Raw genomic sequence first — 26,696 nt, forward strand, 5'->3', positions numbered from 1 at the left:
TGTCTCTGGGTTTCAGGTTGTTCATTACATTCTAAGTCCTTAGTAGGGCCAGACTCAAAATCACATCAGGTCAGCTGCTCTTGAAAAATTAAGCAGCCAAGTGATGTTCACCTTCCTTCTGCAATCAGAAAAAGAAGATTTTTATGGTGGGAATTGAATCCCTGAGAATATTCCGAAGAGTTAGAAAAGACAGCTTGGATATTAATAAGGACTTGGTTAATAAGTAGAGTAAATAGGGCTCAATAGTCATGGGAGAGGGAGATAAAGGTAAGAAATGCCAGCAGGCTCTGGTGTGTCTTTGTGGCCCACGGGGAGCAAAGTGGGGAGGCCTTGTGTTCTCCAGTTCTGAAGGATGCCACAGCCTGGAGACACCAGTGTTAAAGAAACTTCCAAGTAGGTCTCCTCAGTGACCCAGCAGAGTTTATCAAGGTTTATTCTATTAGTTACCACATAGACCATGATCAGTTCCCACACACAGGCACAGAGATGTGCATGTCTATATTTGAGTGTACAAAGGTACCTAGTGAATGTTCCCCTTGAGTTTGGTGAAATGATCATATCAAATCTGTTTGCACTTCTCAACAGGTCAGAGTACTGGGTCCAGTTCTGGGTCCCTCATTCAGGAAAGACACTGAGGTGCTGAAGCAAGTCCAGAGAAGGGCAAGGAATCCAGTGAAGGGACTAGAGCCAAGTTAAACCAATGTTAAGCTGAGTGTGTGCTTCTTTCCATCCCCTTTGTGCAATTCCTTCTGTCAGGCTGGACACTCACCTGTGCTGCTCTCACCAACCTGCCCTTGGGCACCTGGCATGTGGAGAGCAGCTCAAACTCTGCCTGGAGCCTTGAGAGGCATGGCTGGTCCAGCTAGAACAGGTTCCAAACCAGCTGCTCTGTCTCATCTCCTGTGTGGAGCACAGATCCAGGCCAAATGGAGTCAGGGCAATTCCTCCTTCCCACCCACAAATGTCTCTTTGCTGACTGGAGCTGCCCTGGTGCTGGGGCTCAGTCAAGGACATCTCTGTGCTCTTCTGGGAGGGTCTGTGAGGCCAGACAGAGAAAACAAATGCTAATTAAAGAGAGAACACTGAAGCTTGGACCCACTCATGTGCACTTCAGTCTTGGCACAGCTTTGCTTTCTTGCCTCCCTCAGACCCACCCAGCAGTGACACCCCCACAGTGTGAGTTGTGAGTGTTGTACAGAGATGGAGTTAGGGGAGTTCTGATAACTCCTCCCCACTCTCTGCAAAGGTCACCAGCTCAGTCCAGTGAAACTAAAGAGGAAACAAATGCCCAAAGAGCAGAAATCCCCAAACATGTCACATCAAATCATGGAGCAGCTAATGGGACAGAGCCACGTGGTTACAGCATGTGCATTCTGCTCTATATCATTAATTTACTGATGTTAAATATTTCAGCAGGTAACTTCCAGGGCTTCCAGAACTGTCCTAGTGGCTGTGATCACAAATTATTCATCACTGGCACTTGAACAAGAAAAGTCTTTTTGAACAAGGGCATTTCTGAGTCTCTTGCCTTTTTTTTTTTTTTTTGCCTTTCAGCTGACTCCCTCTGCCTTCCAGAAAATGTCTCTCACCATCAAGCAGGGGCTGCCAGCACTCAGGAGATGAATCTGCCCCAGGTTGTCCAGCTTCAAGACAAGAGCAAGACCTCCATCACAAGGTAGCCTTTCCTTGCCCTTTTCCTTGCTGTTTGATGTGACATTTGAAGAGGGTGTGTGCTTGTGACAGGCTTCCCTCCAGCTCGTCGAAATACCCCAGTGTCCAGGTCCTGCTGTCATTTTAAACTGCTGCTGGTGGTGGAGTTCCTTCTGCTGTGGGCAAGACAAAGCATTTTTCTCCAGTGAGATTCTGGAGTCCTGATTTGTGCTAAGTCAACACAAATAACCTCTGCTGAAGCTGGTGGGGGTTGCTGGAGTGTAATTGCCATCCCTAATGAGAGAAGGCTGGGGCAGGACACGAGAATGAACTTGCCATTTTTCATTTTTCTTTTGAAATAGCCACCTCTTGCTTTGGTGTGGTCACTGTCAAATCCTTAGGGTTAAAGGATTCTCTCCACAGTGTCAGCATTGGCCTTTGAAGGCTGAGGGCCTGTGGTGATTATTCCTGAATTAACAAAACTAATTGCATTAATGCTTTGGGTTGGAACAATGTGTGGGACCCTGATGGGATGTTAGATTTTGCAGGCAGCCAGATGTACAGGGAACTTGCCCTGGGCAGAGGGGAGTGGATGTGCTTTATCTGGATCACTGTGTGCTGAGGGGAGTGTTTAAGGCTGCTTTTCTTAGAGGGCTGCTCAGCTTAAAGTCCCAGTAGATAGATGGCTGAGATAGGCTGCTGAAATTGTCAGCAAGGGAGCTGTAACAAACTGGTTAAGGATTGCCCTGGATAGCACAGGAAGCTGGGAATGCCTCACACAGATGAACAAATAGCTGGCAGTGTGCTGCAGCCCCTCACTTCAGCCAGTTATGACTCCTGTGGGGATGCAGGAGACCTACCTGGATGTTTTGAGCAAGAACAGTGCAGCTGGAGAGGGCAGACAAAAGCAGGGAGGGGTTTTGTCAAAGTAATGTCTCTGCTCAGTAAGCATTTGCTGTTGTATCATTCCAGACATGCCTCTGCAATGTTATTAAATACGACACCAAAAATAGATTAAGTGAAAGCAGCCATTTTAAACTCATTGAAAAAGGAGATACCAACTCCAGTCTTACTCAAGTTGCCCAGAACTGCTGAGAAAAGAGCTGAGCCTTATCCCCATCCACCATTCACCTCATTTGTCTTTTCCCTAACTGCTGTATTACTTTCTTTTTGTCCTTACCTCCTCTGGTATGGTTTTTTTCTTATTGGTGTCTAAGCATTAAGTAAAAAGAAATATTCAGACTTGTGTGGGACTCTATCTCAGAGTAAAGATCATCCCAAAATTGTTTCCCATGGAGCCTGATGTAAGTTTTGGGGTTTTGCTCCAGGAGTACTCAGGGCTGTGTCAGTCAGTGTCCTGGATCTCTGTGACCCCATTAGCACAAGGCTCTGCTAGAGGTAAGTGCTGCCTGGGATTTTGGAGAAGGAAACCTGGACAAACACCTGCCAGAAGAGCAGCTTGGCCTGAGCCTGCTCAGTGTGTTCCAGCAGCTTTTGACCTGCCCTGGCAGAGGTGGAAGAGCCACTGTGTGGTCTGGGCAGATGCACTCACCCAGAGTCTGTACATCACTGGGATCAGAGCAGAACTGAACCTCTCCCTGCTCTCTCTTGCCTCTCCAGATCTCAGCAGCTGGCCCAGACCACAGCTCACTTCAGCTTTGCCCACCTGAGGTGGTGTTTCAGAACTACAGCCCTGGTGAGGTCTGTGAAGTGCCAGTGGTTCTGAGAAACAGGGACAAGATAAGTGCTGGCATGTGGAAGTTTAACTCTGTGCTGGAAGAGGAGACTTCCCAAGGGATTCTCCCCTGATTTTGGCCCTATGTTGGTGGTATCTAACCCAAAGGACTTTTTCTAGCCCCTTTTCTTTCCCTTGAAAGCCCTGGATTGATGGGAATGTTTTGGGGTGTACAGTTCTTACCTGCCCTCATGCTTTACCTTGAGTGTGCACCATATCCTGTAGTTCCTTGGTTAATCTTGGTTCCTGGCAGGAATCTCTGCCTCTCTAAGCTTATTTAGCTGCCTCTGTGCAATCTGCACTTAAAGCTCAGGTGTTGAGTCTTCTCTACACTTTATGCTGGAATTAGTTATAATTAGTGGCATTGGCACTGCAGGAAATGTGTTTTGAAACAGCCCTGGAGTCAGGCTGATTTAGCAGAAGCAGTGGGAGGCCTTTAGGTGCCATTTCAGGCTCCTGCTAAGCTTAATTCACCTCTGCTCAGGTTTTCCAAAGGCAAGGTAATGTTCTGCTTTCCCTTTGGAGAACTACAGTACCTCCAGAGCAATGTGCATTGAAGGTCTCTACCTTCACTTGAAAAAATTGTGATTGTTTTGCAATTTCCCAAGAAAGTTGAGAAGGGAAAAGTTGAAAAATGTCAGCAGTTGTGTTCCACTGTAAAGAGGAAAACTGAGACCTTTTGAGTTTCAGTCAGGGGAACATTTTCTCAAATGACACTTGTGCCAAGAGCAAGCTGGTGGGAAGAGACAAGAGAGGAAAGGAGCAGAGTTCAATCTTTTCTCCCAAAGCACTTTCTTAGACACAAGGGTTTCTCTTGATAAATAACAGTAAAATATAGTGGAAGTAAAGAAAGGCCAGAAAAAGAACAGTGTAATTAGAGGTGGTTGTGCAACTAAGAGTAAGATGTGTGCATGAGAGAAAGGCAGGATGGGAAGATGGAAGAGTGATAGGTGCAGGTGAATTAACCCCTTCCCAAATCTACCTGTTGGGAAGAACAAACAAGTGGCCAAAAAAGCATCTGACAGGTGGAGGAACAACAAGAGAAGTTCAAGTGTATCCTGGGATAACAGACAGGGACACAGCTGCAAAGGGGAAATTTTTTGGCAAAGAAGGGTGTAGTTCTGGTGCCTCAGTTATTCCTGGAGAGTACTGCATCACTGCAGGTCTGGAATTTAGCTTGGGTCTATTGGAAAGTGCAGGGTGGATGTCCATGCCCGAGTCATTCCATTGGTGGGGTCCATGCTGATTCTGACACTTTTGCTGCAGGTTTCCTCTGCTGATTCAGATGTGCCTCAGTGTCTCTGTTCCTACTGAGCCTTTTGGCTTCAGCTGCTCCAGTAGCCATGCAGCACATGAAAATGTTTGTCTTTGCTAAGTACAAGCCAACAGACAGTGAATTTGCTCTACTCATGCTTCTTTAAGTGGAAAAGGACATCTGCATTAACATTTCTGCCACTCTCAGTAAAAAAATTAAGAACTTGTACAGCTGCATCTTGGAATCTCTATGTCCTGAAAAGGGGCATACAAATGTGTGAGCTGTTAATTTTTTTTTTTTCCCAAAATAATTAATTTTGAAGCTAGTAAGACCTCAGCCATTGGACAGCACTGGTATAAAAGTATAATCAGCTCTGAGGAAAATACTTGGCATATTTAAGTGCATAAAGACAGAGATTATAATACCAAAAGAAGTTATTGTATTCTAGTTTTGTTGGCTTTTAGTCATGTCCTGGAGAAAAGCAACATTGTGTTCTGTCTCCAAGGTTTCTCACCGGATTTCCAGATTCCCCTGAGTCACACAGACTTGGACTGTGTGGTAACCTGAGGTGGTCTGCTCCATAAAAATCCAGCTAACAGCCAGGTGTTAGAGGCCCTGTAATCAATCAAATATAGGTGTTTTTCACCTGTTTGCTGTCAAATTGCTTTTCTGTCTTTTAGCTGCTCCTCACCACCCTCAGAGATGTCCTGGGTGATTTTGCTGAAGGTCTCAGCCATGTGTATTCATCTTCCAGAGGTCTTGATGCCCAAAATCAGTGTGAAATTAGCCCCTGGCACTCACTGACCCAGGATGTTGTTGTGGCAGATGGAGTTTGGAGAGTTCAGAACTGCCTTGGCTATGGATTATCAGGCTTGGATGGGTGGTATAGAACAAGCCTCCATTTTTTCCCAGGCCTCATGAGAGTTTGTTGTTTATTAGTGAAGCTGTCTGTCAGTAAAAATCACTTATTTTAGACTTTGTGAGATGTGATTTGCTGCTCAGAGGTTGATGTCTGTGTGCTAGGAAATGCCTTTTTGCTGTGTGTGTGTATTCCAGAGGGCAGAACCTGGCAGCAGGGTGCCTGCAGGGCCTCCTGGGTGCAGGAAGAAATGCCCAGCAGTCCAGCTTGCCTGCACTGGCTGCTGCCTGGCCACAATCACCAGGCAGCAAGAGCCCCTGGAGAGCCAAGATTGCTTTTAGTAATGAAACCACGCTGTGAGTCAGTGCTGGTCATGTTTCTCCTGGCAGAAAATGCCTTTGAAGCCCATAATTGATAGGCACAGCCTGGGGTGTCATGTGGTTTTCCATCACTTTGGCAAGTTGACTGCTCTCATCTTCTGCCTCAACCTTTCCTGGTAATGTTTTGTGCTTCTTCCTTACTTCTTTACAGCCTATTTAAATTCTCTGTGCCATCTCCTTGTTTTGGGGGTTGTCTCTCTGTCTTGCTGTGTTCTTTTTGCTCTTCAGGTTTTTTTTTTTCACTCCCAGTAAGGCCACAGTGCCTGGTCTCCTTCTCTTGTTGGTCTGCCCACATGACTGTATCTGCACAGCTGGACTACTCTACTCAAACTTGGTGTGTTAAGAAGGGAAATTCTTACTTTCCCCAGGATAACAAGTGCTGTTTTACCTTCAGTAGCACATTTCCCCTCTGGAACACAGATGCACAGCCACGTGCAGGCAGAAGCAAGCAGATTCTTTAGACTTGTAGAATATGTGGATGACTTGCAGTAGGATGGAGATAGGACACCTGAAGCAAGTGTCTGACCTGCTCAGCACTTCCAGGTACTGCCCTACTGCCTCTGGCTGAGCTGCTTTTCCCAGGCAGATGGGATTCACTTCCCTGCCTTACCCTGGGCAGAAGCAGAGGTGATGTGTTTTCACAGCTGCTGTTCCCCAGCCTTGCAGCCGTGCTGACCCTGCCTGCCCACGACCCAGCTGTGAGGGCAGGGGACAGGAGGTGCTGTGCCCATGGCAGGGAGCCAGGCTGGCACAGGCACACTGAGCTCTACGTGCCCTTAGTCAGCAGGAGGTTGGTGAGCTGCAGGTGCCTTGGACACCTGCCTGGAAGAGCTCGTGCAGGGCAGGTACAACCTGCAGGCAGTGACAGCGCTGTGGCTGCGTCTTCATGCGTGTCACTGGTTGCTCTGGCAGCTCACAACTGCTCTGTGCCAAACATGCTGTGCTCTTGCTTGGGGCTTTGAACATCAGTGCTGAGGCCATGGCAAGTCTAATCTCAGTGCTGTTATCTGGAGGCTTGTTATTACAGAAGGATTTAAGATATGGGAGAAAGGAAGCCTTGCAGGGAAACAGAGAGGCAGGCTGACTCTTTCCACCAGCATCCTGCTATCTCTTAGCACTGTTCTTCACCTGAATTGTTTGGAGAGGCAAAGGTGGGGGGAGCCCTTTGGGTGCAGCTGTTTTCTCATCTTAGACTTAATTTAACACTTTGTCCTATCCTCAGGCAGCATGGATATAAAAACCTAAAGAGGAAATGCCCTGTGTTCCCTAGCTCCTTGTTCCTTAGGAGAGAATGAGGAATTATTTAACACTGTTAAAATTTAGAGTAAAAATTATACTGGCCTAGGGCAGTTCTCTATACTACCCAAGTGGCACAAGAGCTTAATATCACTGAGGTAGGCTTTGCAAAGTACACTGGTGCCTTTAAAATGTGATTTTTTAGTATGAATTAGTGCTCATTTTCAGGGTGAAAGAGGTAAATTGATACCCGTGAAGGGCAAAGTGCTGCACTTGGAGTTGAGAGGCAGCAGAGCAACATGTGAATATCACCACAGATAGAAGCAGGGTGAGATAACCCACAAGGGCACCTAATGTCCCATACGCTGTCCCTTGTCTTGCCCTTGAACTGTGAGTGCATGGCACAGGGAGCTCTGCCAGCGAGAGGCTCTCTGCACAGCTTCACTGACACCCCCAGCAGTTTCACTGAACTGGGCTTTGGGCTCCTTGCAAGGGTTTTGTAGGGCATCAGGACAGGGTTGTGTGCTGCTCAGCAAGGAGCACGTGAGGATTTTTACCGCAGAATCAGAATTTTGTGCGAATTGAACATTTTGTCTTGTACTTGATGGAGTGCGAGTCAGCGAAGTACCAAAGTGCTGTAGCTCAGCTAGAAACACATCAATAGCATGGGCAGGAGGTGGAGAGCACCTTGAAAACCCCTTAGCAAAGAGGCAGGCATTGAGAAATGGTTCTGAAAAACCACTTGCATTGGGCTTGAAGTTGCTGGCATGCAGAATATCTGTGTTTTGGTTGTGGAAGGCTTAGGAGTGCTCCTTTGAACAGCTTCTGCATCTCAGCTGCTCCGTAATCCACAGGGTTTATGGATGACCCAGTGACCTGGGCTACAGGTACAAACCCCTGTGTCAGGGTTGTGGATGTTTCAGAAGGTTTATATAATTCTGCTTTCAATCTGCTCTTCCCTGAGGTAAGTCTGACGTCAGTGAAGTCACTCCTGATTCAAGGCAAAACTGTGGCTGAACCCTAAATAAAAGGGCCATGTGAGTTGTTAGTGGCTGAAATGCCACGTGCCATGTTGCCCTTTCTTGACAAATGAGCAGTTTCCTATAGTCTTGCAGCCGTTTGGGAATGTCACACATTTGGACTGTCAGAAATTAAATAAAGAGCTGACACGTCTCTTTGTTTATTGGCACTTGCATTATAAATATGAAATGCTAATGTTTCTGCTGGGCAACATTTCCAATTAGTTCCTCTTGCTGCTTCTGATTAACACGTTCCTGTTTCATGGCTCCAGTTGCCCAGCGTGGGTCTTCTCATGCCACCCTGTGTTCCCTGGTGTCCTTGCATTGTGATCTGACAGTCTCTGCCTAATTGGAAACCATTATGGGACTGACTGGCAAATACCCAACAGACAGGAATATTTACATTTGTGTGTCCTTCAGGCTTATTAATAGATTATCTGAAAGGAAGCAGGAAGCACATAAAATCATAGTGCAGCTTATTCTGTTCTGTCCTCTTGCTCTTCTCACTGTAGGAAGACAATATTTTTCAGCCAATACAAGCTCAATCTGTAAGGTTTGCAAAATTCATTCCTGATGCTCAGTGGAGACTGAAATATTGCTCACTGATTAATAGGAAAGATGACAGGACGATGAGTTACTGCATTACTGAAATTAATTCCTTTAAAATTCAGTCTAGTCCTCTTAGATGTTTTGTAGCACACAGAAGTTATTCCAAACAGACTTTTAAGATTACTCTTGCAGGGAGGAAAGGACAGAAGATGAAAGCAAATGAATGCATAGAATGAACCTGGAGAACAGGGATGGTTTCAAAGATTCCCATGAATTGGTAGCTGAGGGGGCAGGAGCAGGGGTACCCCTTTTCCTGTGGAGTTCTCCTCATCCTTCAGTCTCTCCTCTTTTTAATGGCCCTTTTTTGCAGCCTATATGATGTCATGGTTTCAGCAGGGAGCTTTCCCTGCTTGACTTACTATATTCCTCATGCTACAAGGATCTTTTCATTGCAAGTTGGCTGCTGCAGGGAATTCAGTGAAGGATTTAGGATTGGTTCTGCAGGATAACTGACATCTGAGTCTGATGTACTGGACAGGCATTAAGGTTGATGTGTGACACCAGTTAATGTTGGCCTGAGAGCCATGCTGGGTTAATGGTTGGACTTAACAATCTTCAAGGTCTTTTCCAAATGAAACAATTCTATAATTCAAGGAAATAACATCTGAGACAAGCAGTTGGTTTAGTTACAGTGGCTACTAATTTGAATGTCAATGGTGGTATTTGGAAGGCCAGAGTTCATAAAATTTTGCTTATCAAAGGGCAATAAGAGCAGAGGAATCATCCTACAGTCGTCTATATTTTCCTTGAAATTGAGAGAAGGGTTATTTGAAGGCAAAAGTTATATTTCCATGAAAATCTGCAGCCTGAAGCTGACTCTGACTCTAAATAATCTCTAAAGCACAGAAGTGATGCAAGCTCTTGCTCACTCAGGCTTATTTAAAAACCTGTTTTTAAACAGTCTGCTAAGGGTTTGCAAAATAAAAGTAAGATTTTAAATTCATTTTGGCTGTACCCCTGGGTTTTGTCCCAGAGTTAATGTCCTGGTAACACAGGCCAGTGCTGCAGTGAATTTGCAGTCCTCCCAAGGGAGGGCAGTTTTTTGAAGCTGAGTGAACCATGATTTCACAGCAGCAGGGACAGCCAGCCTCTGCCTAGCACACCCCCCTCTGCTTGGGTTTCTCTGTTTTTGGCCTGATACTGCATCCACTTTGGTGCAGAGCCCCACTTTGGGGAGCCACAGTGGGGTTGAAGGGTCAGCACACTCTGCAATGCTCTGGGTCAAGCCTTGCTCTGGCTGCAGCATCCCTGGAAAAGGGGCTCAGCACACAGTGTGCATGGCAGTGAATGGGGAGAGGCAGCATTCTCAAGGTCATGGCTGTCTCTGAGGGGCCAAATGCTCGTTGCTTTTGCCTTGCCTTGGCAGACACAGAGAAGTTCCCTCCCCTGCAGTCCCAGTGCCCACCATCAGCAGCAGAGCTGGGAATGGCTGCCTGTGCTGGCTTTTGGAGGAATTAATTCATTGGGCTCTTATTTATATTGATGCTGATCCCCTCGCTTCTTAGCAATGACAATGACTTGAAAATTCCCTTTTACTTCCCTCAGATACCTCCAGTTGTTGAGGTTTCTTTTCTCTTTATCCCTGTACTGATCTGAACTCCTTGCACCCTCCTCAGCCTACCTGGCATCTGGAAGGGAGAGATAACTGAATAGAAGGTGCCAAGGCTTAAAAAGACACACAGCTTTCAATTGGAATTACAATGCCTTTGTTACAGTAGTGTGGCCAAAATAACAACAACCAAAAAAAAAAAAAAAAAGGTAAATAGCATTCTCCATTTGCTAATGCAGTTTCTGAGGATCTGAGCAGTCTGGGACGTGAAGTGCTCAGATAATAGGTGCTTTAAATTCCCATGGGCTGCCATAGCTTTTATTTTAGAGGGCTTAGGCTGCAAGATTGAGTGCAAAATTGCTAATTCAGAAAGACTTGCTGAAGATGAAACGCTCTCCTGAAATGTGATCTTCAGTCCTGTAGGTCGTTTGCTACCATTCCCTTCCTGGTATTTTGCCTTCCAAATAGGAGATGCAAAAGCACTTCTGCAAATTCTAGTGTGAATATTTGAGATGTACTGTCTTTTGGATGTGACTGCAGCTGTTAGGGTGATTTTTAAACCACTGCTGAGCAGATGGTGGTAGGCACTTGGTGTTGACTTTGGGTTAAAGCAATAGCTTTGTGTCTGAGCCTCTTCTGGCAGCCTTAGGTCCCTTTCCACGTTTGGAGACAATGGGAATGGGAGTGGGAAGCCCCAACCATGGAAGAATCTGAATCAGTTCTGGTTAAGGGAGTTTGCTGCTATGTGCTATTCTGAAATCAAATTGTCTGCTTGCTGCTTCAATAATGATAAAAATATCAAATGAGTTGAAAGCACTGAGGAGAAAAGATCAGGCCAGCAAGTGAGTGATAAGAGGCAGAGCTTTTATCAACTCATCGATACCAGAGCTGCTGGAGGAATGGCTCCTGGCCCTACAGCAGCAGCTCTACCACTGATTTCAGCAGGGACAGCACAGCAATGCCATGTCATGCATCTGGTGATTGATCTGCTCATCCCTATAGTGAAATGGTTCTGGTGACTTGATTCACCTTCCTATTGCTAAATGCCAGACAGCTGGAGGAGGGAGGGGGCTTCTGGCTGTTTCCTGAACAAGGCAATGACTGGGAATAGCAGGGTTTAGTTTGCTCTGATAGGGATGCCTAAGGGTTTCATGTTTGCAGTTCCATCCCACTGTTGTCCATATAGGCATCAAGTCACTCCTAGAGACCTTGGAAGAGAGAGATGATTAAGTCATCAACCATACAGAAGAGGCAGCAAAGTTATTGCTGTGTCCCCTGCAGCTGGGGTGAGATATAAAGGGAGACTGAGATTCTCCCATGGGAAGAGCTCTAAGTTTAGGCCAGGGCTGCAATAAGGTGCTGAGGGCAGGGCTGAAATTCTTACTGATTTAAGTACTTGTCAGACATTGGCAAGAATATTTTGACATTAGGGCTGAGTCAGTTCAGTGCGGGGAGATGAATCAGATGGCTTTTTAAAGGTGTGTGTCCCCAGCCTTGTCCCCTGATGTTGTTGGAAGAGGTGGGAAATACACACATACCCCACACTCACGTGGCATTAAAGCAGTTACCATCTCCAGCTTGGCAAGTATTTTACCAAAAATGGGTTATTGGTTGTGCATGTGGTGAAATTCTTTTGAAAACGCACCAGAGCAACCCCTGCCAAGCTCCACCAGCATTGCTGGGACTGGAGCTAGTGGTGTGGAACAGCTGAATTCTTAGTGGTGCCTTTGACAGTCTGCAGTGGTGGCCAAAGCAGGTTCTGTTATTGCTGTAATCCACTACATGAAATTACTCCATTTTGGTGCCTCAGAATCAAAGTATCAGATAATTTTGTTAGATTCTGCTATGAAAGCAGGTGAATCAATAGAGCTGTTTCTTCTTTGCAAGTTAACAGCCCTGTCCAAGTCATCCTTCTGGAATGAAAGGTCATTGATGTACAAAGTACTATTAATTATTGAATTCTACTCTTAGGGTCATAGAGCACAGCAGTTTTTCTTCTGCTGTGGGGATGATGCTTAAATGTCCTATGCTGAGTCTTTATTTTCCTGCAGGATTATTTCCACCAGCTCCTCTGCATCAGTGACAGGGAAGAGTTCATTTTGCCAATTCGGGCCGTTGGTGCCCGAGCCATCCTGGACTTCCCTGGCCAGCTGGACCTGTGGGAGTGCCCGGTCAAGGTCAGCAGCCAGAGCACTGTGCTGGTGCGAAACCGCGGGGAGCGGGCAGCTCACTGCCAGCTGAGCACCCAGAGGTGAGGCAGCTCAGCTGCTGCTCTGCAAGCACTGGCTGAGAGCAGAGCTGGTAAAGAGCAACACAGGAACCAGAGCATGGGAGCTGCTGCCCTGCAGCCCTGGCTGGAAATGGGCAGCACCTGTGGGGTTTGCTGCTGCTGCTTCTGGTGCTTTAGGCAGGATGCAGCCTTTGAGCTTTCTCTGTCCCAGATTTCCTGGAGGGTGCTGGAACATGTTAGTAGCTGGCTTGCACCCTCCTGAGCACAAGCAGCTTCTGAAATGGTCACTCACCAAATAGAGCCATTCTCTGGGAGGCCACAGGCACGTGGCTTTCCAGTGGCCTCTCATGGGATGCCCCATGTGAGCTGTGTTGTGCACAGCCTGTGCTGTTCCTGTTAGTTAAAGTTGATCTAATTTCCCTTGTCATTTGAGGGTATCAGTCATCTCTTCTATTTCATGGTGAACCTTTGAAAGCCAGTTTAAATTTCAAACAGATGATTTAAATCTTTGAATAGAAGCAGCATTTTTATTCTAGTTTAGTCATCCCCGCTTTCACTCAGATTTCTTAAGTACTCTGAAATTCCTGTGTTTCTGCTTTTTTTTGTTTTGTTTTTGTTTTGCGTTAAATATTTGTCAAAATGTCATCATGAGTTCTTCAGTGGGAGCTTTCTTAAAGGTTGAGCTCCTGTAATGCCTGTTCATCTACCATCTGCCCATTGGCACATGCACAGGTATATAGGAAATGTGAGAAAACTGGGGAATATTTGAAAAACAATTGGGCTGATTTAGAAAGTAGAATCAGAATAACTTTTGTTGGAAGGAGCCTCTGGAGATCAGCTGAGCAAACACACTGCTCAAAACAAGACCAGTGTCTGGGGCTTACAAGATACCATTGGGAGATCTGGACCTGTAAAAGTTTAGATGTTGTACAAGAAAGCAAACATACAAAAGGATATAATTTAAAAAGCAGAAGAAAACAAGCTATTAAAAAACCATCAAACCTTATCTTTTCTGCCTGTCGGGAGCAGTAGTGATTCATGGAAAGGGTAGATCTAATGGGATCAGAATTATCTTAAGGAACAGCTCATAATTAATGGATGAGAGGCCAAAGTTTAGCCTGCCAGCTCCATCTCTTGGCAGTGGTTTTCATTTGGCTATTACAGTATGTCAGGGATGTCTCCTTCGCAGCTCTTCTTATCTGTGGGCTCAGGGAACAGATCATGATGCTGGCTGAAGCTCAGAGGAGTTAAGTTTAACTGTGGAACTTGTGTCTTTGGGTCTTGGTCTCTGTGAGATGTAATGAGTTGCTGCTACAGCAGTAATAGAGGTGTCTGGGGGTACAGCCTGGGGTGGGATGTAGGAGATGTGGGAGCTGATTTGCACTCAGTTTGTCAGTCCTGAGAACTAAATCCTGAACTTGGCTTCACCCTCTTCTGACAATCTGAAAATAGGAAGATATGTTCTTTCTCAGGCATCCTCTGAATTCACCCCCTGGAGCATTATTCTCATCCTGCCATCTGAGGGCAGCAATATGCAGACAAGAAGCAGGGGGTAGGCAGGGAATGGGGTGGTACACAGCACTCAAGTATGGCCAGGAATCCCCCTCAACTTCCCACGTAGTTTCTCTGTTCTGGCAAAATAACTGTCAAAAGCATAGATAAAATAACTCTGTGTTCTTCCCACACCAGGCAGTGATCCCCTCAAGCCCCAGCAGAGACCTCCAGCAATCCTGGTACCACTGTCAGGGCAGATCCAGGAGTAGAGTCATCCAGCTCTGGAGCTGTGGGGCTTTGTCTTCCCTCCCCTTTCTGCAAAGTCTCAGGTCCAGCACATAAACAGGGCTGGCCCAGGGCTTCTGCACTCACCAGCAGTGATGTTCTCACTAGTGGTAATGGGAACAGGTCAGGCCTAATTGCAGCAATGGCTTCTTAATGAGCAGAAACTGTAGCATTTTCATCAGCTGTCTCTACTGGCATGTATAAAGTTCAGCGTGCCCACGGCTCCAGTTGTTCTCATTATTTTTGTGCCTGTTGCTCTAATCATCACCAAACTCCACAGAACATGTTTTCAAGGTGAAAATTTGACCACCAGCAAAGCACTAAGACCAAGAACTTTTCTCAGTGGGGCTGTAAAAGAGCCCAAAGCCCAGCAGCTGCTGGGCAGAAGTGTATTTCACTTGAGCTCTCCCTAAGCAAAAGCTTTGTGAGTTTTGTGTCTCAGCCAAGAACTGTTTACCTGGTGACAAATCCTAATTGCTCCTGCTAAATCCAAAGTGCACCAAAACATTTTCATTATTATTTCCAACACATTGCATGGAGCTTGTCTGGTGGGCCAAGCAAGCAGTTACCAGCTTGGATGACATCCCAGAGTCCCAGATTGCATCATTGGTGAAGACACAGAAACCTCCTGTTCAGCTCCCTTAATGTGCTCCTGTTAATGCTGCTTCATTTAGCTGGGATTGAATTCTTCAGGTTGTAAATGGGATCCTCCTTTTGGGTTTTGTTTCCATGTCACTATATTGTTCTAATCTGCATTTGCACTCATTCAGAGGTTTAATTGTGGCTCTTCTTAGAGCAGCTTTCATTGAAATGCTGATAAAATATGCCCTTTCTCAGGCTAAAATGGAATGTTTTCAAGGTAAAAAAAAAACCCCAAACAACCACACTGCAAATTAAACAATCATTATTCTTTGGTCTTCAGGACTTTTATTCTCCCTCCTTCCTAGGTTGTAATCTTACAGGACAGGTAGTGCCCTGACTTTTTCATCCCTTAAGGTGATGTTTATATGAGGCAGGAAAAGAGAGATTCCTGGGGCATTCAGTGTGAACCTGTGCATGCAAATAGCTCTTAACCCTCTCTGTGCTCTTCACAAAACAGCCTGAGATGCAATTGATGGCAGTTGGACCCTTGAGCTTCATTGCAGAGAACTGGGGGAAAACACTGAGGGGGGGAAAAATCCTGACATCACCTCTGATGAAAATGAGGCATGAGATTACAGGAAAAATTAAGGTATATTTTTAAATGGCTGATTAGGGAGCTGATGTGGAGCTCTTTAGGCACCTGTGGAATGGCAGTGAGTTTGGGATGTATTAGAGTCACTGGGGCTTAGGGAAGATGATGAGTAACTACAGGACTGGGTGTGCTTAACTGGCAGCAGGGGAAGCTGTAGCAGAGGCTACACATTGCAAATGGGCCAAGGGGAATTGTCATCTTGTTAGTGAGTGCTCAGCTGCTGTGCAGAGCAGCATGGGGTTGCCAGCTGAATATAAACGTGTTGGGATGCTGAATTCCTTTCTGCAGTTCAAACCAATTCTGAGTTTGGCTGAATCAGCTTCCTTTGGTATGTGAGGCCATCTGGCTTGGTGGTGTGTTAGTGATCAATGTACATGCAGGAAACTCCCAGACCTGGCTGATTATTTCTGTTTGAGGCTGAACAAGGAACTGTAGTAAAGATGTGCCAGCACCTGTAAACACCTCAGCTACTCACGAGGGTAAAGCATCTGAGAAAATTATTGCCTTTCTCTGATCTCATCTGTGCCTTTGTGTAGATGTTGGAGAAAACAATCAGCTTTTCATAGCTCTGTTCTTTCTCCTTAAGAACCCCCTTCCTACCAAGGGTCGTCTGTCATCTGTCTGACACTGCTATCAGTGGCTTCCAGGAACTAGCTTGAGAAATGAAATGAAATGAAAATCCTATTGATTTAGTCTCTAGATCAAGCCTTTTTCTTTCTTTCTTTCTTTTTTTTCTTTGTAAATCCCCCGATGGATGTGGATAGGCAGCAGGGTTTAACTGAGGTTTAGCTCTTGTCGCCTTGCATTTTATACTCCTGAGATCACTCAAACAAGTTCCTGAGTGCTTTCCATTTATATTGACTTCAGCCAGAAAAGGAGGATGTTCAATACTTGCCTGAGCAACTCACTACCACATTAGGTATTTATCTGAGTCACCTCTGTGTTGTGCAGGACACCAGGGTGGGAATACCAAAACTCTTTTTGGGTTGAAATCAGCTTTGTGTGAGTGTTTGAGGGGTCTCTGATGCTGCTGTGAGCAGCATTAACTTACTGTTGAGCTAAATTCATGGCAGCAGACACACCACTGTGTTGTCCATCTTCATGCAACTCTTTGTTCATCCAGACAGCTGACAGAAACTTCTTCTAAGTGCTCAAAGTTGGGGAAACCTTCTGCTTCCCAAGGAGCAGCCTCTTTGACTCCAGAACTTCATTGTGGTGCACCAACTGATGTAATATTTTCCATTTGTGTTTGGTGCTGGCAGCTAGTAGGAATTTGTTGTATCCTGTGAGTTTTAAAAGATCTTGTTTCCCATGTTACTTTAATATGTAAGCCAGACTTATGCTGCAGTTGTTACAAGACCAAGCTTTGCCTTGAATTATCAGGAATTTTAAAACTTTGCAGAGAGATTTTTCTTTCTGCTGGCCACAGGTGGCTGTTGCTCCTTCTGCTTTTTTTTCACTTGTGAGAATTCCCAGCAGCATGGCTGTTTCCTGTTGAATTTTTATGTCCTTGTATGTTTGCTTTGAGGTGAGTTGAGGGAGTCAGTTATTGTAGGCAAAAAAGGGTGTAAATACCAGTTTGTGCAATTATATGTTGATTTTGTGTCTTAATAGTTGCAGCATTGCCACAGATGCAGAATTGGTACCTAATGCTTTATCCAGCTGATTGGTTATAGGTTTTTATAGTTCCAATTAATTAGCTTGATGGGTGAGCCTAATTGGTCTCCAAAGTGCTCATTTCTGTCAAAACAGCTCATAGATAACAACTGCTTCCTGCCTTCATTCCCCTTGTCTAGAACTGTTTGTAATAATGATTTTTATACTGTTTTAGATAAGGTTATTCTGCTGCTTGCAAACAGAGTATGGCCTTTGCCCTCTCACCAGGGCTCTGTGTTTCAAGACAGATAGTCTGTCATTCTGAGGGTACATGAAGGGGAATAAGTTTGTACTTTGTTTGCTCAAGGTTTTTTTGCACAGCTTTATAGCTCCACAACTACTTAACACCCCTTCTGACAAAATCCCTGCTAAAGCAACCTGCAGAGTTGACTGCATGAGCACTGACAGGGGGTTGTGTACTAGGAGGGCTGTTTGGAAGTTAAAACTCCTTTGGGCTGTTTTGTCCATCCCCACATATGCACAGAACAGATTTTCTGTGAGCCCACACAGCCCATTTTTAGCACATGTAGAATTTTTGGAAGAATGTGGTTTCCATCTCTTTGCAGGTCATCCTTGACCACAGCTTGCCTACTTCATCAACCCCAGAGATAACTAATAAGTTCTTAAGTGTTGTTACCTCCGGATGTGTTTCAGGACAGAACTGCCCATTCATTAGGTTCCTCTCCTTGTGGATCAATCAGCATCTGCTGAGAAGAAGTAGAGCAGCTTGAAGGGTGATTGATTTATTAAGTGGTATATTGAGTCTGTCTTTGCTTTCATTCTAATGGTCTGGCAGTGTTTTCCCCATGGGCCAAAAGCAATGTTTCAGCCAGGCAGGTACCTCAAGTGTATCATTACTGTAGCAGCAATAAAGATTAAAAATGGCCCATGGCTCCCTGGCCATGCAGAAGCACTGTCTTTCATCACCCCATAGATTTAATGTCCTTTCTAGTATTTTCTGGAAGGCTCCTTCATGTTCAGCAGAACAAAGCTCCTGTGCTGGCTCCCAGATATTCCTGTGCTGGAGTCTTTCATCCAGCAACACACACAGATCTTCCTTAGTGCAGTGCAGAGGAGATAATGGGGAGTATTTGGCTGCATAGTGAGGAGCCAGATTGAAAATGAGTTGACTTTTACCATGCCAGAGAACTGTCTAAAGAGACACAGCCAGTCCTGTACCCATTGCTGGCTGGTCATGGCTTTCCATCTCCCACTTCATCCTATCAGTTTTCCTGTAATTGTCTTTGGCTAGAGATCCTCCTCTTGGAATGTGCTGCCTGGGTTCAGCAGGTGCTTGCCTGAGGCCTGGACCATGTTGGGAACCTCTGATCATTAACACCAGGAATGCTGATGATGAGGAGGTTCTGAAGTTTGTTGTAACTTGGAAGTGACTCAGCTGTGTTCATAGAAGAGCTGACAGCAAGGCCCAGTCTTCTAAAAAGCTGGGCAAATGAAATTGAACTTGCTTTCTGTAATAGCCAAATATTCCAAATTTGACTGTCGTGCACTCCTAAAAAGATTTAAAATCCAAATTCTTCAAAAAGGAACGGATGGGGATAGAGGAATAATCATCTCAGAAGATGAAATGCAGCAAGGGCTGTTTTATTTCTAGTCTGTCTAATCAATCTGGCTACCAGCTTTCAAATATTTAGAGCAGTAGTTGAAGGAAAGTACCAGCTGTTAAATCCTAGGAAAATGTTCTTCATAAGCCCTGAAATTTATTTTGAAATCTTGTTCAAGGGTTTGCTCATCCAATCACTGAGATATACTTTCAGGCTAAACAAAATTTGTCTTTCTATTTAAGAACAATTTGTGCTGCTCTGAACAGTATTCCCTTCTGCACCAGGCTGATCATGTAGTATTAGAAGAATTCAGAAAGATGTTTTAGCTTTTCTGTAAATTCTCCCTCAGTCTTTTTACAGGCCCCACAGAGGATGACCCAGGGCTCAATTTCTTCAATTCCAGGCAGTGAAAAGTGATCATGATGTGTTAAGATACCTGTGTCCATAATCATGCAGCTGGATGACAGGATAAAACACAGTGGTGTTTCTGCTGTGCCTGAGCCTTGTTCAGGACTGCACAACCCAAAAAACATCAGCTCTACTGTTGTATGAAAAGGTCTGGCTTGGAATTTCAAGTCCAGGCATTGCTTTGCCCAGGTTATAGAAAGAGCTGTGTCCTGTCATTTGTAGGAAATGTATCCAAAGGATGTAAGGATGAAAGAATTGACAGCATGTAATAAGATCATGTTGTGTAAATAATGATAGGGCAGATCCATCTAGATTCAGTAAATGTGCTTTCATGGCAGCAGAGCATCCCAAGCTGCACACCATGGACATTACCCTGTCAAGTGAAATGCCTCGTGCTGAATTGCTGTACAGAGATTTATTTTTTAAACATATGTATTAAACAACCAAGAGTCTTAAATGAAATGTCACATTTAATTTGGCACCCAAGACATGAAGCCTGCAGCTGCCCTCAGCCAACCCCACAGAGCTCCACTCTGTGTGTGTCAGTTCCTCTGCCTGGCAGAAAGATCTGCAGCATCCTTCTGACTCCCTGGCATTTGTGCCTGCTCTCCTGTACCCAGCCATTTGTGGGGCTATAGATGCAGCATGTGCCAGCTACTTCCCTGTAAAAAGCCTCCAGCCTTCACCAGAGCCCCTGGTGCCTGCAGCCAGGAGTGCTGGGGTGCTGCAGCCCTGGCTCCTCTCTGGGAGTGCAGCACTTGGGGATGTTTAGCAAAGCGTGCAGAGATAGGCAGAGCATCTGCTTCCTCCCTCCTGGGCTCTGGAGTTGGCGTTTTCCTGGGCTGGAGGCTTTAGTCTCATCTTTTTTTAATACCTTCTGATGGTTTTATATTCCAAGCATAGTCCGGTTGCTCTCTGTGAGCCTCTACAGCCTCCTCCAGCAGTGTGTTCCAAAGGATGGGATATCCCCTGGAAGAGTACTACTACATCATTGTCATTTCTGACTGATAACATTTTCAGGCCCTTGGGTTCCTGTTTGATGACAAATCATGACAAATTTTTCCTTATTCCCATATCTCAGGCCATTCATGCTTTTGCAAACCTCTCCTGTCTATCTACCTACCTTCTCTTCAATTTCTCGGTTAAGAAATCCCATTCAGTCTTCATATAGAAGCTGCTCTCTACTTTTAAACTTTCTTTCAGCTCTTCTTTATTTAATTTGAAATACTTCAACTTGGTTTTTGAAATCAGAGCAATACTAGATATTTCAAGACTGATGCAGTCATGGGTTTAGGCAGGGAGATGATGACAGTTTTCATGGTGTTCATTTTGTAGTGGTTTGTCATCTTGAATGTTGTAGAGTATTGAGTTGTGTTTCCTCGCCTGTGTCCCCTCCTGCTATGGGCTGTCACTTCACTTGTTCTTCTGGGTCCCCCTTTTCTGCCCACATGCCCCCCCAAGGCATCCTTCCTTGTCAGCAGTAAAGGATCAGGAGAGACAGGGATGCCTGCAGGAGACCCTGGGCAAGCTGTGACTCCTCAGAGTCACCTGAATGACTTTGATGCAGAATTCCAGTGATCTGAGTGGGCCTGAGCACATCTGAAATTATCTCACTGTAAATACTGTCACCTTGGGGACAAATCTCTACAAACATAAGCTGGATTAGTGCTTAAGGTGGTATCTGGGACATCTCACACAGCTGTAGGGATGTGATAAAGGTACTGATCCATGAAACTGCTCAATCAGCTAAAAGCTGTGACACTTCTCTTCTGGTCATCCACAACCAGAGTTATGTCACAGTCTGCTTCCAGTGGAAGGCTTTTGGTATTCAGAAGAGTAGGATCAACTAAAACTGAGGTGAGTTTGAAAGAAGCATTTCAGTGATACCCTTCCCAAGGGTAAAACTAACATATGGCGTCAGGGAATATCAGTGCTTTTGAATGGTTTTGGTTAAACCATCCCAGATATCAGGGTATGTGAACCTGGGCTTCAGGGTAATGGAGCTCAGGACTCCCTACTCCAGTTCCAGCTGAGGATGATGATTTGGGGAAGAAGAGTTGATGGCAATGACTAGATTTCCTCAGAGAGCAAATTTGTGGGAGCCACAAACCACTGAGGTCCAGAGAGCTCTGAACTACAGAGGGTCCATGAGCTGAGGAGAGTGTCAACACTCCTTACCTGGGACTGCATTGAGCAGTTAGACTTAACACAGTGCAGGTGGATCAGCTGTTCTGGTGCTCACTGCAGTTCCCTCCACTCCAGCTTTGACAAGATGTCAGACAACATTCCAGTGTTGTGCAGGGCAGGGGCCTTTGCTGGCCTAGATAATTGAGGCCAGCCTGCTGTATGATGTCACATTGCCTGGCACTCTCCTGGTTTTCAGCACAATAAGGAATTTCTATCCTTCTTTAGAGGCTGGGGAGAGTTTGGAGGTGGAGGGTTCTGCAGGGAAGGAAGGGCCACACAGGGTTGGGAAGTGCATTGGATTGGGCACCATGGGTATTCATGGTGGTGAGACATGGGGCAGTTTCTTCCAAGGGTGTGTTTGGGGAAGTGTTGAAATTCCCATTTCAGGCAGTAGAGAAACACAGTCCAGGAGTATGTATTGGAAATGACACTGAAAAGCTTGGGTGATTCAGGGAGTCCTTGTGTGATTTTTCAGACTTGGATGGATGGATGTTCATAAGAGTTAGTTTGAACCCAGAGCTGATCAGGAAACTGCCTCAAACTGCAGCACTTTTTAAGGGCTTCTGAGCAAATAAAGTTCAACGTAATTAGGTCAGAAATGCCTTGCAGGCCAAATCTAGTTTTCCACTGTTCTCTATTTAATTACAGTGTCTGACTTCCATGTAAGCTCAATGTGTTGAAAGAAAATCTCACAACCTTCTCTGAATACTTCCCTGAACCATTCTTTTCCCTTTTCTTCCCACCTGCCTGTCTCAGCCTGGACTCTGAGTGATCTTCCTTCGCCTCAGAAGCAACCAGGTTTCCCCACAGCTAAGTCTGACCAGATATTTTTTCCCCCCTCTTAAATTTGCTTTCATGCCAGTTTGTGTCCTAGACTTTGACCAGAATGTTCTCCTGTACTTACAGTCTTAAGGATGGCTGTAGCTCCAAGGCCACTGCCCTGCTGTCAGAGAGCTTGGAGCAGAGAGGACTTTGAGGGGAGGCAATGCAGGACCTTGCACTGGGAGGGGACCTAAAAATCCCTGGATCATGAGAAGGTCTATCCAAGAGTTTGCTCTGTCTCCCTCCTGCAGGACTTTCTGGGACATCAGGACCTTGCACTGGGAGGGGACCTAAAAATCCCTGGATCATGAGAAGGTCTATCCAAGAGGTTGCTCTGTCTCCCTCCTGCAGGACTTTCTGGGACATCCTGGTGGAATTCCTGTCTGTTGATGGAGGGTGAGTGGAGGGTCCCTCACCCCAGTGGTGGGAGCCCTCCCCATGCCCGGTACTGCAGGTCAGCCATGGAGACATTTCCGATCGCGCTCCGCAGGGAGCAGCCACAGCGAGTATTTTTGGTGCTGGTGACAGTGTTAGCCTGAGGCTCTGTCTGTGTGCAGCTGGTAATGTCCATGACTGTATTTCCTCTCTAATTGTGTTTGAATTGGGTTGGGTGATGATCACTGTGCTGCTTATACTGCACTCCCTCGATTCACTCCATATGGAGCTTCCACTTGACCTCCCAGTTGTCACCTGCTGGTTCTTCTTGGCCAGGGGACTGGACCGTGAAGGAGCTACAGTGACCTGCCAGCTCAAAAGCAACTGCTCTGTGGCACTGCTTCCTTCTCATCTCTTGGTTGTAATTGTAAACACTGAAGTAATTTCTGCTGCAGCTACCAAGCAAGGGAGAGCTGGTGGAAGTCAGTGCAGGGATGAGGCAGATAGAGTTTGCATATCCCCACAGGTCCAAAAAGAAAGGAACAAAGAGTGATGCTGGCAACCTGCAGCTGGTAACCTCTTGCCTTCCCAGGGAAGTCCTGCAGTGGATGCTTCTTGATCTTTATCTACCTGCCACGTGCAGCTTAGTGCCAGAAAGTCCAGTTGAGGTGGTTGGTGGATTTCCCCTCAGTTATGGCAGTGGCTTTGAGCCCTCTCTTGAGGGCTGCTGTCTTCTGAAACCTCTCCTGAGCTTCTAAGTGTGGACTAAAAATACCTGCTATGCCAGTGAACAACAAGTGATCCTTTGATCCATTTGGGACCCCGTGGCTTGGGGTCAGCCCCTTGCTGAGGAGCTGCTGCTGCTTCTCCCCACATGCTTTGCTGCTCCTGCACTTCCACTTCTCTCTGCAAATATGTGGCTTATTAAACAGCCTGCTGGGTTTGTCTCTCTTGTGGCTGCAGGCAGTATCACAGGCTGTGTCAGCAGAACAAGGATAAGTTGTCTGATTTTCTGAAGGAGCACAGAGTGGACATCACTTGCCAAGAACATTCAGCTCTTCTCACCCACACCCTCCAGAGAGTGAGGGCAAAGGTGCAAGAAGACCCCATACTGTTCTATGATGACATTTTCTGTCTTGAGCCAAAGGTAAGTGATGGCTGAGAACCTCCCTTCTGCTCCTCCTCATTCTCTTCCTCCTCATCCCTGGATGAGGTCACTTGACAGATCCCTGCCTCAGCTGGCTTTGTGTGCCAAGAGAGAAGTCATCAGGATTCTGGTGAGGCCAGAGAGCTGGCTGCAGAAAGCATTTCTGCCCTGTGGGCTCCTGGCAGGGACAGGAACCTGACAAAGCTGACTCTGCTGCAAGAGCTCAACATTGAGGGCACTCTGTGTGTGCCCTTGCACTGTCCAGAGGGATCAATTATTGCAGGTAAGGACACATCTTACACATGCTGTTTAGAGACTAACAGAGGGTGTTGGAGTACTGTCAGGTCACATACTGACCTGCAGCATGTACTGGTTTTCTGTGGAAAGGAGGCCAAATTCTTCCAAAGTTTAATCATGGAAATGCCAATCCCTTCCTGTAACCTGGACTGAACCATGTCTAAGTCTCCTTTCCAGTGTCATTTGTGAGCTTGGACACAAGGCTGGCAGGTTCAAATGGACTTTTCTATTGCACACAGGAACAGAAAATATTTTTTTTTCTGTTTATGCAAGCAAAACCCCCATGTCCTTCCATCAACCAGAGCCCAAATTCTGAGTATCTGCACAGGGTGAGATGAAGAATGCCTACTGTCTGTGCAGTGCAAAATCTCTTTTCATCTTCGAGTAAACCCTAGAACAATCACAACCTTTCCTTTCTTTCAAAAAAGGTTAAACACCTTTTTTCCCAAGGAATGGGATCATGTCCTCTTCTTGGTTGCTCCTATAGGCAATCTAAAGCAAAGAGCCACCAGTGTCAGAACAATGCAAGTTTCACACCATTGTAGCTGACAGCAGCATGGCATGACCAAAAGCTTGTGTCAGAGCAGTAGGAATATTGCAGAAAGTGGGGGCTGATGAGCTTAGCATTAAGAGCATCCTGTGGGGTGCTGAGCTGATTTTGTATTGTTTCCCAGGCTCCTGTTTTTCACTTAGAGTGGGGCCATGTCTCCAAAATGAGCTTAACCTGCCCTGTGCTCCCGAAGTGCACTAAGGTGAGCTCCAGAAGTCTGGCTGCAAACAGTAGAGTCCTGGTACTCCATCTAATGATGGACAGACATGAAGTATGGCCTGGCTTGAGTTGAAACGCTTCTTAAGTAGCTGCTTTATGTTACTTGGTTTGCTTTAGGACTTAATACAAGTGGGCTCCTACCTTCTGTTTTTTTCCAGTATTATCAATCATTTGATTTCCTTTAATGCCATTATTTGTGAAATAGTTGGTTTCACATTTGGAGTTTTGGTCCTGTCTGTCTCCCCCTTGCTCTATCATATGGGTGTCTTTACATCAAATGATTGTGGTTTTTTCCTCTTTATCAAATACAGAATCTAAAATTCCACTGACTCTGACTTCTACAACCTTCTCTGTGGTGACGGTTTTGTAACTTTTATCTTGGATAGACACGTCCCTTGCACTGCCAGACCATCTGCTGGAGAAGCCACCAAAGCTGGGACCTTTCTGTCTCTGACCTTCTGGCCAGCAGTGGCTGCTCTCTTCCTCCCACCCATCACCCATGATGTCTGGGAGCACCTTATAGAAAATCAAAGCCTTTTGACAAGTAGCTGGAGGAAATAATTGCTTCCAGAGATTAGAAACTGGTGGAGGGATGGTAGTCTTGGAAAGGCTTTCTGGGCAGGGTGGCTTTGCAGGGCTTGTGCAGAAGCTTTGCTGTGTGGGCCACTAGATACCAGTATTTTCAGGTGTTACTGTCTGTAGAAGCTGCAGCAGGGCACTCTAGTCTGTATAGGGTTAAGTCACTGATAAAAATCCTGACAAAAAGAGGAGGCAGGGATTTTTGGAATCGCCATGTGACCATGAACATTTTGAGCATCCATCCAAGCCTGTGGGAAATGAACTGTTATGCAACTCTGACTTGCCGAGCACATCTCAAATTGTGCTTTATTTTTGCAAATACACGTGATGGGTCAGCAGAAACAGCTGTGCAAGAAGCCCAGGTGGCTACCAAAGTGGAAAGTCCTTGTTTTTTGCTGCATACTCCCCACCACAGCTTAGCTGTAAATCACACTGCAGACACATGGGAGCTGACTCCTTGGAAATAGAAACCAGAGGAAAGGGAGGACAAGGATTTGTTACCATTGCTCTGACCTTGACGAGTCATCACTCTCCTGTCATTGCCTGCTCATGACTCTCCAGTGTCATGTGTTAGGTCTGAGCTGATGGAGGTGGTCTTCAAGATGGCTGGGTTATGGACCTGAGGTTGGCTCAGGAGGTAACACCTTTGTTCCTGCAAATCTAGTCCCCATCAAAGGAGAGGTTACTGCTAAGCACTTCAATGTTTGGCAGAAGACACCATGTCCAGTGGGAGCTCTGGTCCATCCCACAGCTTGTGCTGGGTTCAGTTATATATGGAAAGATGCAGATGTTAGCTTTGGCACTGCCTCTCTCCTGAGTGCCCTGAACTAACAGGCTGCTCTTTGGGTGCCATTTCAGTGCTTCTGTTACCAGCTCTATCTTGTTTCTCTGTCTGCTCCAAGCAATGATTTGTTTTCTGTGGATGGCTTTCCCCCTCTGCCAAACTGAGGCAGTGATTTGGCCAAACATTGCTGGTATTCAGCTTTTCAAGATCAGCTTTTTCTTATCTGGGCCGGTGGAAATCCAGCAGATTCTCATCCTTGAGGGGTTGAGCAAGGGGGAAACAGGATCCATGTGTATTTCTGGTTGCACAGAGATTACTTCTGTAGCTGTGAGCTGACCCCTCCTGTATTGCATCGCTGGATGCTGTAACAAAGCCAGGGAAAAACAGCTGGAGATTTTGTGCTGTCTCATCATCTATCCACTGTCTGTATTTCAGGCCACCTGCCCATGGCAGCCTGGCAGAGGCTGACATGGTGCCAGAAATGATGCACTGTCATGTTCACTGCTCTGCATGGCTTTACTTCTCTCCTGGTTAGCATCCACACTAGTTTTCTGTGCTCTGGCTCAGTGACCATC

At 45.8% G+C, this 26,696-nt stretch overlaps 1 long non-coding RNA gene across 1 annotated transcript; it reads left to right on the forward strand.

Annotated features, from left to right (window-relative positions):
- The first annotated feature begins 1,553 nt into the window (after positions 1 to 1,553).
- On the forward strand, positions 1,554 to 23,914 carry LOC306807204. The gene is made up of 3 exons (XR_013775659.1): positions 1,554 to 1,675; positions 3,271 to 3,394; positions 23,513 to 23,914. It is a non-coding gene; the product is annotated as an uncharacterized lncRNA (long non-coding RNA).
- Positions 23,915 to 26,696: the final 2,782 nt, after the last annotated feature.

Source organism: Erithacus rubecula (assembly GCF_903797595.1).
Source record: "Erithacus rubecula genome assembly, chromosome: 12".
Taxonomy (NCBI): domain Eukaryota; kingdom Metazoa; phylum Chordata; class Aves; order Passeriformes; family Muscicapidae; genus Erithacus; species Erithacus rubecula.